Source organism: Herpailurus yagouaroundi, unplaced genomic scaffold (genome assembly GCF_014898765.1).
Source record: "Herpailurus yagouaroundi ecotype Mexico unplaced genomic scaffold, PumYag 203, whole genome shotgun sequence".
In the NCBI taxonomy this organism is placed as follows: domain Eukaryota; kingdom Metazoa; phylum Chordata; class Mammalia; order Carnivora; family Felidae; genus Herpailurus; species Herpailurus yagouaroundi.
In genome coordinates, this window is record NW_024412434.1 from 30,830,364 (window position 1) to 30,849,968 (window position 19,605).

At 44.1% G+C, this 19,605-nt stretch overlaps 1 long non-coding RNA gene across 2 annotated transcripts; it reads right to left on the minus strand.

Annotated features, from left to right (window-relative positions):
• Positions 1–3,455: 3,455 nt before the first annotated feature.
• Positions 3,456–15,704, minus strand: LOC121014889 (uncharacterized). 2 transcript variants are annotated; one of them, XR_005783485.1, is made up of 2 exons: positions 15,479–15,704; positions 3,456–3,668 (listed from the first exon to the last, which is right to left on the minus strand). It is a non-coding gene; the product is annotated as an uncharacterized LOC121014889 (long non-coding RNA). The 2 variants fall into 2 exon arrangements; XR_005783484.1 differs by having other exon boundaries at positions 14,979–15,704.
• Between the last annotated feature and the right edge of the window lie 3,901 nt (positions 15,705–19,605).

The following is a 19,605-nucleotide window of genomic DNA, read 5'->3' on the forward strand; positions in this document are numbered from 1 at the left end:
TCAGGCAGAGAAAGACAGCTATCATATGTTTTCATTCATACGTGGAATTTGAGAAACTTAACGGAGGACCATGGGGGAGGGGGAGGGGGAAAATAGTTACAGAGGGAGGCAAATCATAAGAGACTCTTCAATACAGAGAACACACTGAGGGTTGATGGGGGGGGAGGGGAGAGGGGGAAGTGGGAGCTGGGCCCTGAGGAGGGCACTTGTTGGGATGAGCACTGGGTGTTGTATGGAAGCAATGAACCGTGGGAATCTACCCCAAAACCAAGAGCACACCGCAAGCGGATTCTTACTTTATCAAATCTCTACCCACTTACTCTAATGCCCATGTTAAAATACGACGTCAACCTTTCTATCTACATTTTTCATTACTGAAATGGCAATAGAATTACCTGCTTTTCACTTTTAACTCAGTAAGTGAAAAAATGCAACGGATATCCTTCATTCGCACCCGTGGCCTAGATGAAGCTCCCGTTTCTTCCTCGTGCAGACGGAGGTACACAAGGCAGTAATGCAAGGGTGGCCATGCTGTATACCAACTACAGATGCCATCCCAGGTGCCCACTGGCCCCAGCAAGCCAAGACGTTTAAAGAACAGTGGCGGGGCGCCTGGGTGGCTCCGTCGGTTAAGCGTCCGACTTCAGCTCAGGTCACGATCTCGCGGTCCGGGAGTTCGAGCCCCGCGTCGGGCTCTGGGCTGATGGCTCAGAGCCTGGAGCCTGTTTCCGATTCTGTGTCTCCCTCTCTCTCTGCCCCTCGCCCGTTCATGTTCTGTCTCTCTCTGTCCCAAAAATAAATAAACGTTGGAAAAAAAAATTTTTTAAAAATAAAATAAAATAAAATAAAAAATAAATAAAGAAAGAAAGAACAGTGGAGTATTTGCAATGTATTTCACAATCCCAGAAGATCTAAGAAGAAATCTTGCCAAGCATTAGGGGCAACTATTTTCGGGGCATATTACAACTTGTGAAGTTTCGGGATGAGTCAAATTTCCATTGTGGTCTTACCCTATTTGCTTTTCTTACTACCGTTGATATTTAGACTTACATGTTGGGAATTTCCTTAGAGGAAAATAAAACAACAGTGATGTTGTATTCTGCGCCGTAGAAGATTTGAATGAGCTGTTGGGAGGGTGGCACGGACTATAATCTGAGCAGATATGAGCAAGTGTCACGTCCATTGATAGAAAATGAGCAGATAGGAAAAGCTCTCAAAAAAACAGGACAGAGCTATATGTAAAGGAAATCTAAGTCAATTATTAGATAGTTTTTTCATATGACTTGTGATCGAACGTTGAAAAGGAATTTGAATTTAGATAAGCTCTACCAATGGCAATAAACGTTCTCATCTTTATGGATGAAATCCACTTTTCTTTAATGATTGTAAATGGTAAAGTCATCCCCAATAAGGATGCTCCCCTGGGTATTTCCTACACGGCACTTTTACATTTTTACCCTCATTATAGAGGTATATGGAAATAACAAAAGGAAATTTGGCATTTCTGCCTTTCTTTGATGTTTGAAGTGGGATACAGTGTAGAGTAAATGCACGTTCTCCTGGAAAGTTTGAGTGTGACAAATGACCTTCTCCTCCTCCACAACATGAAAGCACCTTGCCTACGTGGGGGTTCATTTCTACCCAGTTTAAGTCTCTTGCCGTTGCCCGTGAGGACACACGATGTGCTTTGCCTCGGCTTTTGCCACCAACTTTCATCTCTGAGACCCTGGGCTCCGCTTTCTTGCTCGGGACCATGCCCACGGCTTGCATGGTGCTCCTTGGAGGTGTCCGTCTCTCCTTATCTCCTGTCGTGTGAATCCAACAGCATTTGTGGTTTCTGAATTGCCCTGTGACCTCCAGACCGTGATTTGCCTCCTACCATTGCTAAGTGTTTCATGGGGCCGCTCTCTGTAAGCTCTGGATGGGACATGACTACCTCGGGTATGACTTAGCTCCTGTGTAGACCTAAGGAGTTACTTTGCTACGGCGGCCGGAACAAAGACGCATACAAAAACAACACAAATGTGTTGTCCCTGCACTTCTGGAGCCCAGAGGTCTGAGATCCAGGGCTAGTTGCTACTGAGGCTCTGAGGGAGGGTCTGCCTGGTCCAGACCCCTCTCCTGCGTCCAGTGGTGTCCTGGCCAACTTCGGCGTTCTTTGCCTCACCCCCACCTCAGACTTCATCTCGACTTGGCGTTCTCCCTCCGAGGGCATCCCCTTCTTGTAAGGACACCGCTCAGGTCGGGATCACCCCAGTGACAACTGTTAACTTCATTCCCGCGAAAAGACTCTATCTCCGAATAAGGTCACATTCTCAGGTAGTGGGACCAGGACTTCAGTTTATGAATTCGACACCATCCAACCCATTACACCTGGAAAAGGTTATGCCAAGGAGATGTCCCCAAATCCCGCAAATCACCGAATTCACACCCATAGGGCCTTTGCCGACCGAGACGCCAACAGCGTGAAGGCAAAATCGGAACAGGAAGCCTATCTTGACAGGTCTCGAACTGCTTACAAATGCCAGCTTGTTTGCACGTTTTGTTTGCGATTTGGGGGTTCCTCTGTGATGCTTTCTTATTCCCTTTCTTTCACCTCCCTCAGGAGGGCAGAGGCAGAAAGCTCTCCTTCACAGCCACCAGTTTGACTCAGAGCTGATAGACAGGCTTCTCGATCTGCTTCTATTTTGTTTTTTAATATATATTTTTTAATTTAAGAGAGAGTGCATGTGAGTGGGGAGGGAGGGGCAGAGAGAGAGAGAGAGAGAGAGAGAGAGAGAGAAGGAGAGAGAATCCCAAGCAGGCTCCACGTTCAGTGCAGAGCTCGACATGGGGCTCGATCCCACGACCCTGGGACCTTGACCTGAGCCGAAATCAAGAGTCCGACACTCAACCAACTGAGCCCCCCGGGCGCCCCAGATCCCAGACTATTTTAAGCAGTCAGTGTAGCCGGTCTAACCCTGGAGTTGAGGGTCGCAGAACCCATTTCTGCTTCTCCTTCTTCCTCAAAGTCATCACAAGAGGCAGAATAAAGTCAAGTCTTTGTTTTTTTTTAATTCCATTTTTTTTTTTAATCTAAGAGTTAATGAGTTCACCTGGGTTTAAGGAGATTTGTAATGAATTTTCAAATCCCTGTAATTATTATTTTTATTGTAATGTTGGATTATTAATACCAAGCTAGAAATGTTGCTCAATATGCAAAATCAGGTGATAAGTACCACTTGGCTTTTAGGAAGTGCATTATATAAGCAGTCCATTATGAGAATAATCTTGGGTTATAGCCAGCTCTCAAAAGACCTGGCAAATAAGGTTTTAAAATCAAGGCACTTGCAGGCCATTATAACAACTACATTGGTAAAACGTACTAGAATCCCCACATAGTAAGTGTCCCTTAGAGAATAGCAACAAATTATATTAATATTGTATTTCAAAAAGAGTGAAATAATAAGACTCAGTCGAGGTTAAAACGACTATGTCCAATGATATCAATGCAGGAAGTACACAGCATCCGTCCCTATTAGTTGTCAGGCTGGAGGGGACACGAGGTCCCTAGAGCCCAGTCATCACCTGGTGGCCATTGCCCCACATCCCACACAAGTGGCCAAGTGCAGATCATGTCACAGCGCTGTCCTCACTGTGCCAGGAAATGCCAGTGGGCACTCTCCCATCTGCAAAGAAGCAAAAGGCTCCAATTACCAGGAACGGTGAGCAGGAAATCATGAAGGGCAGGGAGGAAACCCGTAGGACTCATGGAAGCAGGAGGAATGCAGGGCACTGAGGGCAGGGGGTATGGAGCGAGGCACAGGTGCAGGCTGGGGGCACAGGGCAGCTGCTCAGACAGGACGTTGGCAGCTGGTGGACAAGCTGCTTGGGCAGAAGGAAGAAATCTCTGGATTCGTGGACTTACTGTAAGTCCCGTGACATTGTCGTTTGCCTCAGCTCCAATCGTGAGGACACAATTAAAGGGATAGAAAGTGGCCTCTGACCTAGACTATGCCCCAGAACACTCATGCCTCATGCATGGAGCAGGGGGCAATTTCCCATTGAGTGAACGGTAACATTTCCGGGAGATAAGGGAGTATGCGTGCTAGTACAATGGGTTGACAAGAAAGTAAGAAACGCAGTGTATAAGTAAAATAATACACACATGACTTGTTGCATCCAAAAGTGTGTTTCCTCCTGCAGTAATAAAAATACTTGTGTGTGTTTGTGTGTGTGTGTGTGTGTGTGAGATCCGTCTACATGTAATCCAAAAATGTGCTTAATTTAACCTTAATTTTTCATTATCTTAATATAGTCACATCGTTCAAAATTAAAAAAGATATAATGGGAAAGAATCAGGAAATTCCTCTTCTGGAAATGCATTCAGATGGAGTTCATTACGCAAGATGGTCAGTCTCGTGGCTTGAGAATCATACTTCAACGTTTTGTTGGTTTGTTTTTACCAGAAGCAGCCTTCCCCAGATTAATCTCCAGCTCCCACTAAGAAGCATCCATCCACAGACTGGGCCTCTGGAGTTATCTCCACAGGTTTGAAGACGCAGGCAAAAGCTGTCCTGAGACTCCTAAATTTAGCCTTTGGAGAAATCGATCGTGCCATGAATTCAATTGACTGTCCCTGGTATCACATCATCCACGGAGTTACTGAGTTTTGGGGATGACCCTTTTGATTGCTCAACTGAACGTAATAAAACACTCTGTGGCTTTTTACACGTTCGGGGCAAGTGGAGTGCCAAGGCAGTTATTCAGACAATTCATGTCAAAGTTGGATTCTGACCTGAACCATTGGCTGGATCGTGCCTTACAACAGTGGGCAATCGTGGCAGGGATCCACCTGAAGTAATCTGCAAAACTTCGCTCTTATCTGTGTGATGTGAAGCATGGTGGTCCCCCCGGTGATCCACTCTTTTGCCTTTCCTCTTCCCTGTGCTCCATGAAATCCCAACAAAGGAAAAAGAATCATTCCTAAGGATCATTTGGAAATGTGTTTTTGGGGCGCCTGGGGGGCTCAGTTGGCGAAGCATCCATTCTTGATTTCGGCTCAGGTCATGATCTCATGGTTGGTGGGATCGAGTCTCATGTTGGGCTCTGTGTTGACAGCATGGAGCTTGCTTAGGATTCACTCGCTGTCTCCTCTCTTTCATTCTCTCTCTCTCTCTCTCTCTCTCTCTCTCCCCCAAAAGTAAATAAATAAACTTAAAAAAAATAAATGTGTTTTTACCAAAGAGCAAGAAAACTGGACTGGGTTGGGGGATGTATATTATCCACGTAAACACTTTTTTTTTTTAATTTTTGTTTCCACGTTTTTATTTATTTTGGGGACAGAGAGAGACAGAGCATGAACGGGGGAGGGGCAGAGAGAGAGGGAGACACAGAATCGGAAACAGGCTCCAGGCTCCGAGCCATCAGCCCAGAGCCCGACGCAGGGCTCGAACTCACGGACCGCGAGATCGTGACCTGGCTGAAGTCGGACGCTTAACCGACCGCGCCACCCAGGTGCCCCCGTAAACACTTTTAAAAACAAAAGCAGGTATTCATCTTAACTGGCTTCTAGAAAGGCTAAATACAAATTGCATGAGTTTTTAATGCCTTAAAAGACTCTATTTCAGGCATTTAAACACCATTATTTTTAACAAATGTAATTTTATTTCTGCTGTAAGTTCTTGGCAACACTAGGAGAATTTTGCGGAGGAAATTTTGTCCCTGCTATGTGAATTACATTAGATTGCCAAAACTTTTCTAGGACTTGAAGTAACTTTACTAAGTAACTTTAAAGGCCACCTTGATCTCTACAACTTTAGACTTCAGGGACTTCGGCATCAGACAGAACTGAGTTCAAATCCAAACTCTGCTGCTTTCAGTGGATCATCAGAAAGGTTTCTGAACCTCTCGGAACTTCATTTTACTCATCAGTGAAATGAAACTAATAGGACATACCTTAGTGGGAAGACTGGGTTCAAGAAGAAACAGGATTAAATGGGATAGTGGGATAAAATAAAAATGAGAATAGCTCCTTTAGTGGGAATGTTATGCCTTCTGACTGGCCGCTTGTATCAGTCAGGACGAGCTACATCATGCTGTAGTAACAAAGAAACTCCCAGTCTCTGTAGCTAGGCACACACAAGCTTTGACTTTTCACTTTCTGCTTCCTCTGATGTTTGAGTTCAGGTCTAGAAGGGCTCATACCGTGTGTGGAGCAGTCCTTCAGCTGCATGGGGCTTGAGGGCCTGGATTCCCACCACTGACCCAACATTTTTAAAGTTCTGTGACCTTGGAGAGTGACTTCACATCTCTGAATCTCGTTATATTACCTATAAAGTGGGGAAAATAAAAGAACCTATGCTCATATAATAATAAATAATATTAATTATTTATATTAATAATTATATTATATATATAATAATATATATAATATAATTATTATAAATATTATTAATTATTTATAAATAATATAAATAAATAATAAAAGAACCAACCCATGTTGGTTGGGAGGGAAAAAAAGTTACCAAATGCATAAAACACTGGATCAGTTCCTGGCCCAAAGTAAATACTATATACATGCTAGCTACAGTAAAACCTTGGTTTGCAAGCATAATTTGTTCCGGAAACATGCTTGTAATCACACTTGTCTATCAAAGCGAATTTCCCCATAAGAAATAATGGAAACTCAGATGATTTGTTCCATTGCTCAAAAACATTCATATAAAAATGATTACAATACTGTTAAATAACACAAAATAATAAAGAAAATACAAAATATAAAGGGGAATAAACAAATTAACCTGCACGTCCTTTTGAAAACCTTCGTGGCTGGTATGAGGGAGACAAGAGAGAGGAGGATTATTGTGTAGGATGACTTTCACTATCACTAATGGGTGTTGACTACAGTGTAGTATTAATAAACTCCTGTCATGTACTGTATTTAACGTAACTGGCAATAAGACAGCAGAGGAAAGGGTCTCTATCTGCAGGCAGCCTGACCTAGAATGAAGCAGAGCGTTCCTAAGCTTACTCTTGTATGGAAAAGCAAAGGACTGTCCCTAGGTGCTCTGAAGTGACAAAAACACACTAGTGCCAGTGTGGGCACCTTCCATCATTCTGAAAAATCACTGATTTCTGCCGAACACCAAGGCCTGAGACCGAGCATCCGAGCATGGGAGACGATCACCCACAATCCCGCAAAGAGACAGAGAGAGAGAGAGGGAAGAGCCGTAGACTCAGTTGTGATCATGTGACGTTCAGCGTCACATACGACTCGTATTGCAAGGCATCGCTCGTTTATCAAGTTAAAACATGTTAGAAATGTTTGCTCGTCTTGTGGAACACTCCCAGAACAAGTTACTCATAATCCAAGATTTTGCTGTATTGTTATTCTTTTGCTTTAGAACAATACATGCCTTTTATTCACAAAAATAACTTTCTGCTAATACATTTACTCAGGACCTTTCGGAATATACGTCAAGGCAGACTTGTGGCAATGGTAACAATCAAGTCTCCCTTCAACTTCTAAGTGAGTTTTCTGAAGAGTATAAATACATTTAATTTCTCTGCCAGCCTCTGTGCAAAGAGAAAGAGCATTAGGTCCGGAATCAGGCGAGCGTGGCAGCAAATCTCAGCTCCATTACTGACCAGAAGGGCAGTATTAGATCCGGAAATTTCTTAATTTCTCTCCCATGCTGTGCCCCTGTCTGTAAACTAGGGTAGGATCAAACCGCCTCATAAGGCTACGGTAAGGATGCAATCTGAAATTGCTTTTGAAGTGCTTATTCTCACATCCGGAACACAAGAAGCTCTCAACAAAGGTAGATATTAACAGTATCATTAGCATCCACGTTTTTGAAATATTTCCCTCCATTCAAGACCCTGACCGAGAGATACGTTTTACAAAGTATTCTCTGAAAACCCCCATTATGCCCTGATTCTCTGAATGTTCACTTATTTGACATGTTTCATACAGTCGGGTTCCTTATTATTTATTTATAACCTGTGGTAACAAACGCATTGTCTTTTTATCTTAAATGGATTAGCCAGGATATAATCTTCTTTTTTTTTTTTTTTTAATTTTTTTTTTAACGTTTATTTATTTTTGAGACAGAGAGAGACAGCATGAACGGGGGAGGGTCAGAGAGAGGGAGACACAGAATCCGAAACAGGCTCCAGGCTCCATGGAGTGCGAACTCATGGAGTGCGAGATGGTGACCTGAGCCGAAGTCGGCCGCTCAACCAACTGAGCCACCCAGGCGCCCCCAGGATATAATCTTCTTAAAGGAAAACCCCACAGCACAGGATGCTAAACAGATTGCAGGTGTTAAGATGGCATCCGCAGGGTTTTTTTTTTTTTCTTTCTAATTGACAAGACCTTTTCACAGATCTGTGGGGTACAATGAAAATAACAATGACAACAACAGTAGTAACAACCAGTATTTTTGAGTGCTTGCTTTGTGCCCGGGATCTCGCAATCCTTGCCAATCATCCCATTGGAAAGTTGGTGAATATCAGTAACCTTGTTCTGCCACAGAACTTCGTGAGCTAACCCAACAGTGCCTACAGTCCTTCAGCATATCTGTGGGTTTATTGCTCAGACCTTCTGCAGGTCTAGCCTGGGCTTACACACGCAGCTGCGTTTAGCTTGTAGGCTGGAAAGACGTTGGGCTCAGTGGGAACGGCTACGATCTGTGCCTGTCTTTCCAGAAGGTCTTTCCTGCCAAGCGTCTTCACAGAATGGAATCTCCAACGCACTGCCCTCGCCCCCCTGCACAAGCTTGTCCCACGTGTGTTGTGTTCTGCTTGCTTGTTTCATGTAGTTTGATGTCTGACTGGCCAAAGAAAGTCTGGGCGAAGCCTAGATTCAATGTAGAAGAGGAATTCATACCAAAGGAGCGATGCACTGGGCCGTTCCTGCGGAAATTTACCAAGTGCATAATCTCATTTTTACCAACGTGGAAACCAAGGACGGTAGGCATGAAGCATCTTGCCTAGATCATGCAGCTAGTGGGTGATAGATAGCACAGAATTTGAGTCCCACATGGCTTATTTGATTTTATTCTTAGTTCTAGTAAATTAGAAAAAATCATCAGGCATTGTTTTTTCTATTGGTATTTTGTTTGGGTGAGGTCAACAAATAATGAGATGAACCCACAACCTGACTTTCTGTGATGCCTCTCGTAACACATACATGAAAGACACTATGTCAGAGGGCTGGATCTGCTACCCAGAAACCATGCAAGTCACTGTCCAGATCAGAAAGCTGACTCCAAGCCTCCTTTGAACTGGGGCGCAGACATATGGCAAAGTTCGCAATCATGAGAGGTAGGCAGACTTTCCTGGGAGGACTATACTTTCCAAATGTGTTTAAAAAAAAAAAAGAAAAAAAAGATAAAAGGTAACAGATAAAAAGGAAAGTTTCTTCAGGAGAAATCTTTGGACTCTTCTTTTAACAGCTTTACTGAGTAATAATTGGTAACTCAATTATACAATTGATTACCATCAAGGTAATGGACATACTTGTCACCTCCTAAGTTTCTTAGTGCCCCTGTTCACCCTTTCTTTCTTCCTCCTCCTTCTTCTCTCTCCGTCTCCCTTTCTCACTTTCTTTCTTAGTGGTGTAAGAATACTTAATGTGAGATCTACCCTCTCCCTTTGTTCAGCGCACGACACAGTATTTCCAACTACAGACATAACGTTGTACAGCAGATCTCCAGAGTTCATTTATCTTACATAAGTGAAACTTTATGCCTATCGAACAACAATCTCCCCCCTTTTCCTACCCTGAACCTGGAGCTGCCTGGACAGGCAGCAAGCATCCTAGAACCATGAGAATAAAAACTACAAAGCAGAGATGATGATGAATCAGAAATTGAAAAACGATACTGGATCTTTGAAGATGTTACTGAGAGGTTCCTTCAGCCCCAGATCCTCCTCCTGGGCACTTAACTTTATGTGAACTAAATACGAGGTCAATGGTGAATATCTCTGTTCATTGTACCCTCTGTAACTTGCAGCTGAAAGTTACCCCAACGGCATGAAGTTGTGTAGAGTCATTTCGGAAAGGGGGAAGTTGACAACACAGAGGTTTTTCAGGCAATTAACTAGGTAAACAGTCCGAGCAAAACGTTTATAACATCAACAATCCTGATCATTTTGCAAGTGCCAGTTTGGCCTTGCTGACGAAGGGGACAGTCGCTACAATTACTGAAGCAGTGAAGTCAATGCTTTCCCTTCCTTTACTTCTGGAGCCTGAGCCGAAGGCACCAGGAATCTGTGAGGTGGGGCTCAGGCACGCGACATCACCCAACTAGCTTGCCGCGTGGCCGTTAGACCCAGATGTTGTAATTTAATGAAATAATGTCAGAACCGTTTTAAAAAATGTATTTGCCAAGCTCAGATAGAAACGGTTAACCTCGCGGATAACAAATGTCTGAACACCACTGTCGAATAAGCAAAATATTCCTAACACACGGTCTGAATGAAAGATCACTTTTGTAATTGAACAGAAAGGTAACTCATGCTTCAGTGGCCCCACATCAAGCAGTTAGATCACGCACCACGCACGGGGTCATGTTAGGTTAGAAATGCACATGAAAATGGTTTTGGGGGTTATTTTACAACGCAGGTGCACTATCTGTGAGAACAATTAAAAAGCGTTCATCCTGGGTGGCTTCAGCCCACATGGCTTTATTTTCTGATCCAGTCCAGGTTATTGCTGTTAATTGAAAATCTTGCTATTGCGCTAAAGAGTTCACCTCCTTTCTTTGATATTAATTTCATGCAGGATGAAGAAAGGAACACCGTGAAAGGGAAAGGTATTTTCCCTTTTTGTACTAAGAAGAGCTGGGATAATTTTAAAGAAAGGGTTTCAGGATGAAACTCCCTGGTCAAGTACCAGAGAATGGAAATGGGGGTTTTTAATTTTATTGATAAAACACTCCCCATTCAAAGAAAATTAAAGTGAGCCTTTCATAGAAGTTGGTGTCTGATGCCCTATTTTATGTCTATACGCCAGTTGGAGGGCAGAACTGAGCTAACTCTCTGGATCATTCCAGGAGAAAATAAACAACTCTCAAATCTCAAAATAGCCAGAATTGTGTGCAGAATATTCTCAATATTTCGTTGTCGATCCTGAAGCCAAAGTAAAAACAAACTGTTTCAGCACACCCAGGTACATCTTGGCTAGTCATCTGGCAGACCAGTTAATCAGGCAACAAATATTACTTTTCATAGTGTGAAGAACATATCTGGCTAGTCCCCCAGGGTACAAATAATTACATGACCCATTCCTGGAGTCCGAACAGCAGGGCTTCTAATCAAGGTGGGCAGGTAAGAACGCACACGCCGTGGGGGATCCCAGAGCACCACGGAGCAGAGACAAAGAGGGAAAAACATTGCCAGCACCCTCCTTGTAATGGTGGTTGAAGACACCTTGTCTTGGCTTGGGCCACCAGAGCAGAACCCCACAGACGGGCTGCTTAAACCACAGACATTTATCTCCCGGACCTCTAGAGGCTGGGAGTCCAAGATCAAGGTGTCAGCATGGCCAGGTTCTGGGGAGAGCTCTCTTCTTGGCTTGTAGACCACCTCCTTCTCATTGTGTCTTCACAGGGAGGAAGGTGAGAGAGAACTCTCTGGTGTTCTTTCCTCTTCTTGTAAGGACTCCAGTCATATTGGGTCAGGGTCCCACCTTTATAATCTCATTTAATGTGAATTACACCCTTTTAGAGGGCCCATCTCCAAATACAGTCACACCGGGAATTAGGGCTTGAACCTATAAATTGTGGAGGGACGTGATTTAGTCTGCAGCAGTCCCATGGGCTGGAGTGGGCCACGGAAGAGCTGGGTCAGTGTCATGCGGGTTGCACGACAGTGAGTCTGGGCTGTCTCCTTCAGAGCCATGAAGTGCACGTTTCTCAGAGGCCACTACTGTCACACTGCAGGGTGCAAAACCCTCAGAGTCTGATTTCCGGTGGCCCCAGCCCCAGAATTTGTTCACGTGCCCTAGACGGGCCTTTGCTTTTCACCCAAACAACTCGAAATGACGCCCCAGAAAAGATGAACGGGACGGGAGTTATAATCTCTCTCTTCACACACATGTGATTTCCAGAGACTGCATTGTTAGCTATGAGCTACGGGAAGTGACTTTTTTGTTGTCGTTCTTTATTACTTGATTGCTCTACAGGAGAGATCTCCTACAGAGGCTTACGTGCTCGTGGAAGACAGACGGGATTCTCCCCCTCAGCCCCTTGCTGAAATATGCACTCGCAAGAGCAGGGGTTTCGATGTGTTTGGACACAGCCCCTGGCACACAGCTGCTCACTCTGGTTTGAAGGAAGGATGGTTGACGGGCGTCGCAGACGTGTGTTCTAAGTATCTCCTGGTCCTCGTCATCTAGGAAGGGCATCGTTGGCCCTTATATTTAAAACGGCTTTGTATGTCGAGTTAAAATGGTTGTATTCAGGCCGCTCTACGCACGCCATGGCCAACAATGAAAGAGCAGTGCTTTGATATTCATTGAGTAAAATAATAGATAAACGAGTCAGCAGGATTCGAATGCCCTGAGACAAGGGGGAAAGATTTTTATTAGAAAAGTGACACTTTCGAAGCAGCATTTGAGGACCCATCTGGCCGTCATGTGAAGCATTCACGAGAGCTGGAGGGAGGAGTGTGGCCCAAGCAAGAAGACGTTGGGAAGACTGGTGGGCCTGACATAGGGAAGGCCCAAAATAGGACGGTGGCCGTGGGGACGGGCAGGCTGGGGTGGACAAATCTGAGGGCCGCTGAGAAGGCCCATTTGCTCTTTGGAAGGGGGAGTGGTGGGGTTGGGAAGGGAAGAAAGTTGGCTCTTGGGATCTCGGGCTTACTGGCTCGGGAGAAGAGGTCACCATTCACCGGGGCGGGGACGTTTCACTGGGAGAGACTGAACCTGCTGCCTTAGCCGTCCCCATCACAGAAAGTGGGTTTCCTGCAGAGTCCCACCACTTGTAAGGCCACATAGCACAGAGACGGTCAAGAGGAAGGGACGGGGGAAAGAGGGCAGAGGACAGGGTCCGGACTCCACCTGGGCATACCAGGCACCAGCACAGGATCCGTTCTGTGCTGAGAATCCAGAGGAGGAACCACCTCGACAGACCGGCTCGTCACCCTGCCCTGACTCCTCTTGTGAACGGCCGGATGAGGTGCATCAGCCTCTTTCTCTGTCGGCTTTGACATTCCCTTCTAAACAGCCTTGAAATGCATGTATTTATCCTCTCGTGTTAAAAAGAACTCTTGTCTGAAAGCAGATCAAAGTAGAGTTGCCCAATTCCTCAAACAGATAAACGAGGTTGGGGGAGTCGGGACGTGCAGCATCCCCCCCCCCCAAGTTCGTTGCCGTCCTCCCCGGAGACCCACGAGATGCCTCTGCAGATTCTCAGATTCCAAACGCTGAGCCCTCGCGTTGTGATCTGTGCGCGAGGAAGGAGACAAATACCACGCGACGAATCTACTCTAGGCCCCGAAGTGTCTGAAATTACCCCTGCCCCCACCCTGCATCACAATATTTAGCTTGAGCTCTTTGGGAGAATTAATCGCAAAACGTAGGAGGTAACTTCACAAAAACAAACAAACAAAAAAAAATAGAGTCCCGTGGATTCCCAGAGACTAAAAATTCCAATAGCCTTTTATCAGGAAACCAAGAGGAGGCAGGAACCACTAATAAAAATTCTTGCTAGGAGAGCTCATATGGATGTCCTGCAACGAGAACTCTGTCCCCTGGGCGGACCTTTGCCGTTGCTTTTTGAGCAGTGCTGGAGAGCTTTGCTGTGACCCAACAGTACACTTTTGCAAAGTGGTTGGCTAACGTTCTGGAATGTAGTCTATGGCCATTCAATGAATTCTTTCCTCTGAGCAAACAAGCTGGCGCTAGAGGTATTCCACACATGGTCACTTATTCCCATTAGCAACCCCAAACAAGCAAACGGCCTTACCCAAACGGCAGAAAAGGCGAGGTTATTTTTAAATGTGCTCCATTTAACATGTTTCACAATCTGTGGTTTCCCAACAACAAAAAGAGTTGTACAACCTTTGAAATTACACGAGAATTCAAAAGAAGGCACACCAAGTAGGGAAAGAGGCGGTCGAGGGCAAGTCACACGTTACAAATGAATGAAAATAACAAAATCCTCTGCAGAGAGCTTATTGCCATTTTGGTAACCTCCTAGTAAAATCTACGCCAGGAAGGAAAGAGTTATGACTTTGGGGGAGGAACGCATTGATCTAATGTTTTTCTCCCAACAGGCTTCTCGTATTTTTAAAAATAAGTACGCTCCAAAGTAGCTTTGAGGAATGTGTTTGTAAAGGCAGCCTGATTATAAAGCCCAGGAGATTACAGCAAGTCAGGGAGGAGGGGGGTTCTCGGTTTCCCATGATGGCAGTGCCTGCCAAGCGGGCTCAAGTCAACAGGACACGGCTGGAAATCCCACAGCCCCCGTACCATCGGGACGTCCCTACCTATGGAGGGGGCCATCCAGCACCCGCCCACAGATGTCCTACACAGATGTCCAGGGTAATAGCTGCGGCTATTACCAGTAAAACATGTCTGGTGGAAGATAAAAAGAAACCTTGCACTGAGTCCACATTTTTGTTTTTAATTTTCAACCGTCTTGACACGTGATTTGTACAAGCTTTACACGAGCTCTTTCTCCTGAATATTGTCTGACATCAGCCACCCTCACACCGTTAAGGACTGAAATGGACCTGGCTTTTAACCCCTGACATGATTTCCTAATAAAACGTGCTTTTCAACAGACCCGATAACTGGCGAGCCGAGGTCATGGCCAGCCTTGGTTTAAAAAGACTCACCACGCATCACCTGTACCTGTGAGACAGTCATTTCTCAAACAATCCCTTTCATCTGCAAATGAGGAAATGAGTCAGCCTTACTAAGTGTTACCTCATCATTGGCGTTTTGCTATTCAGCAGGCATAGGAACGTATTTTGTTACTCACACAAGCCTGGTGTCACCAAGCATACGGGTCCTATGGATCCCTCCTCTTCAAACAACCCCAGGTTCTATTGTCTAAGATCTCAACAGTCTCTCTGATTGGGAAAGTGCCTGGCCGCTCACAAGACGACATGACTCATTGTCACTGCTCAACTTCAGCTCAGCACAAGAGCTCAAAAAACCAAAGCAGCCCTGTGATATCATCCCTTTACTATGCACCTTTAACATAGTTCAGATACAGACCTTGTTGAGTAAGACACAAAGCTTTCAACTGAGAAGAACGTGTCTCCACTACTTAGGAGAGCAAACATTCTGGGGTTATGTTTGATTACAAACACCAGACATGCTCCAGGAATCTGGGTGTGTGGTCTCGGCTGATACGAAGTATTCCGCAAGGTTTTGAGCTCGACTGACCGGTCACCTGAGTTGGTCAAAGTTTAACCCGACCGACATAGTTGGAGCTTCGATAACCGTTCTGTTTCCAGAAGACACCAAGGGGTTTACCTAACCGAACTCCTGGTCCCGAAAGAGCCCATGTGAGAGGGGTTTCCGTCGCCATCAGCTATAGTGTAACACTTGCAGCAAAGGCTTGTAAGAGGCTGAGTCACTCCTTTTGGTAAAATCCAGCCAAAATGCAGAAAGCCCACAGGCCACTGTACAGCCAAGACGAAGGAAGTATTTTTAATTGAGCTGATGGCACCACTTGCTCGGGATGGCTCCAGCTGGAAAATTGGAGAACAGAACGGGGCAGAGAATGTTGCGTTCGGGAAAGGTTTGGTATCATGTGAAAAGTTAGGTTTCTTTCAAATTTAGCAAATCATTGTTTAGCTTCCTCCTCTCCCCTCCTCCCCCCTCCCCCCCACTCCGGCATTGTCTGTTTGCTTCTGGGAGATCTTGAGAAAACACAGAAGCTTTGTCAGTCTCTAAAGAGGAAGCCAAGTATTGTGATAGGGTGGTATATCGCACTCCCTTACCCCCAACGCATACAGCTTGTTTTTGAAGAAACTTGCTTCCCTACCCATTGTCCTGTTTGTTTTATGAAGGCTGTGGGGGTCAAATCATGTGTGTCTGTCACTGAATTGTTCGTTAAAATATCACTGAAGTGAGAGCCGTTCAGTGCTCAACTCTGCGCTGTCGGAAAGAGTTCTGTGAAATCTTACCACCCCACTCCTGTGACTCGGCTGGTCTCTGGGACTCTGGATGTCTGTGGTCACATGTGGGCCTCTCCTGGCCATGTGCCTCCCAGCTTCGTGGGTCGATGTGGAGCCTCATCTCATCTCTGATCTGTCCACGGACTAGTATTGACTTTAACCTTGAGTAACTACTAGAAGATATACTTCATCAGAACCAAACATTGGCATCTTTAAAGGCCATGACCATTTTTACAGACAGGAACAAAAATCATATATGGACCTCGAAAGTGATTCTTAAAGAGGCTGTTTCCCATGGATGTCCTTCTGGGCAGGTTTTAACAGTTAGTGATGACCAGATAAATACGTTTTTCAATGATCTGGATTACTCTGAAAACCTACAGAAGTGGTGCCCCAGCTCTTTTACAGAAACTTATCTTAGACTTGGAAACACTTAGTTTTAAGGGTGAAAATGACAAAAACAGAGTAACTTTATTTTTTTCTTGCATCTCATTTAAAATTCGTCTATTGGGCTAGACTAACATGCCAAGATGTTCCCCATAATGTAAGGATTTAATATCATTTTACCCAGGCCGCGAAAGGACTCCATAGACCAGAGGTGCTCCTCACGTGGGGTGCCGAGAAGTCCCGGGCACCCCAACCTCTCTGGGATGCCCCTACTCCATCACACTGATGGCGTACCCTGTCCTACTCCTCCAGAGTCAGGCACGTACACAAAGTATCTTTATCTTCAGTAAGACAGGTGATAAACTCATTCAAACCAGAGAAGCTCCCACGTTAACATTTCAACCCAGAGATGCAAAAGAAAAACACGCGATCATCATGCACAGAAGCAAGAGAGCCTTCCCAAAGCCTCCTCTGCCACTTGAACCATCACGTATATACTTTCTGACCCAAAATAAAATGAACAACCTGACCCATGGTTTTTTCAGATTAGTAATTTTACGTATATATGAAATGTCGTACACACTTATACAACTTAAATTACACGTGCTATGCTTTCAATGATTTTCTTCCAGCAAATGGAGTAAACTCGCTGGGAGACAGTGACCTTGTGGAAAACATAAAACTCCTCATGGCCAGTAAGACTGGATCAGCAAGCCGAGGGAATGTGATGGTCGTCAACAGCGACATTCTTGTGGTTTTATTGCCCCTCAGTGAAACCGTACGTGACACAATCTCAGCTCACACTTTCTCCCCCTGTTCCGCGACGCCCCCCACTAGCATCTCTCCCTTGACTAGCGCTGAGAGAGAATTTTCTAAAAAGAGAGAAAGAAAGAAAGAAAGAAAGAAGAAAGAGATTCACCACCCCCCGCCCAAAACAAGTAGAGAGGTTAATCCCTATAAGGAGTTCCAGTTAACAGATTTTCCAAAAATTAAATCACTATTTCATAAAGGTTACTGATATAGTTCATTTCTACTCAGCAGCAAATCGTTTGATTCAGTAAATTTGAAGTGAAATTACCTAGAATCTCCACGGCCACTCTTCTAGATTCAGGCTGCCTAATATTTTTTTTATTGAAATTGTTTCAATTAGTATGGAACAGAGAGGATAAAGGTTTATAAATATAATGTAATATATTTATTATTATATTCATATCATATTAATATTATATTTAATAATAGATACTTTAATATATAAATATATATGTACTACATATGTTTTGCTATATATAAAACATACATAAAATTATTCTACTTTATGTATAATATATAAATTATACATAGTTACAGTTATACACAGTTACACGCATTCACACACACATATACACATAGAGAGAGAGATGCCCGGTTCCTCTCTCTGTCTTGAGTTAAAGATAGTAACATAACTATCATTCTGTATTTTAAGGAATAGCATTCTGTCATTCTATGACACCAGTTAACTATTGTGTAATTATTTTTTCAGTAGATTTGAGGCATCTGATGATTATTGATCTGTTTCCAAATATCTTAACATCAAGATCAAACAAAGCTACAGAGAAGCAATGATCCAATTTCGGTATGTTAGAGGACTGACTCTTATCTAGTCATTTCTATATTAAATCACAAAGCTGACCCCAAGCAAAACAGTATGTTTTTTTGGTTTTTGAAGCATCGGAGCTCATCTACGGACTCTGGGTTTTATATAAATTAGAACCCAGGCTGAAAAAATAACCACGGGAGAGAACAACCAATGTCTTTGAGTATTTCCTTCCAAGCAATGAATGTGTGCAGTTTTGTACCCAGGGGGAGATGGTCTGAATTTATGAATCACTTTGGAGTTATAAAAACTTAAGTCAGTGAAAGCGTCCTTTTTACCATCTCACCTTCTTATGAAGTTTCTTAGAGGGATTAAAAAATATTGATATTAATAAATATAGTATTTGAGATGAATGGGCCGTAGAACTCCCAAGTCTGTGAAATAAATGCAACACTTATCTGGTCATATGGCTGGGTTAACAATTAGTAGTCCATGTTGGAAATAACACGCTCACCATGTCCCATTTCTAATTTTTAAAAAATTTTTTAAATGTTTATTTTTGAAAGACGGAGAGACAGAGCGTGAGTGGGTGAGGGGCAGAGAGAGGGGGAGACACAGAATCCGAAGCAGGCTCCACGCTCCGAGCTGTCAGCACAGAGCCCGACGCGGGGCTCGAACCCACGAACCGTGAGATCATGACCTGAGCCAAAGTCGGACGCTTGACTGACTGAGCCATCCGGGTGCTCACCATGTCCCATTTCTAATAAAATTTTGTAAAAGCCTATTTGATATCTGATCATTTGTAATGACTAAATCTGGTTAGGATATTACTACTGAAGAACTTTAGTGGCATCACATATCGTAATGTAATAAAATATTCCATCATGAAGTATCGCTCTACGCCTAAGATTCTGCATCGTATGAAAGACTCTTTTTTAAAAAGGATTGATAGTCTATCTGTGCAGCCCATTCAATGTCAGATACAAACCCAGGACAGCTGGTGAGGATAAAACAGGGGCACTGAGGGGGACCAGAAGCCTCAGCCATGGCTGTGCTGAAGCCTTGCACGTAGGCAGAACTTTCATTAGTGAATTTTTCAAGAGATATGTCCTCACGTGACTTAAAACGCACAATACTTAAATATTCTTAATACATAAGCACTCTGGTCAAAGGGTTAATGGAAGAATCTGATTTGACAGACTCAGACCGTGTATTCGAATTTCAGTGGGAAATCTAGCATCACGTGGAGGAGAAAATTCTCCTCCAATATGGACTCACAAAAATGAAATACCCATTTCTCCCAAGTGTCTGCCATGCTTGTTGGATTCAAATTACGTTAAAGTCTGTCTATGCTATGAACAGTTAGATGAGCAGATACAGAAATCAATCTCATAAGCATCACTTTATGAGAAAATGAGCTAAAGAGTAAATACTGGCCCCAACGTTTATGCTACTTGAGAACTCTACTGCTTAACACAGGCCCACCGCACCAAACAGGAAAATACGTGACCTGTAGGGAA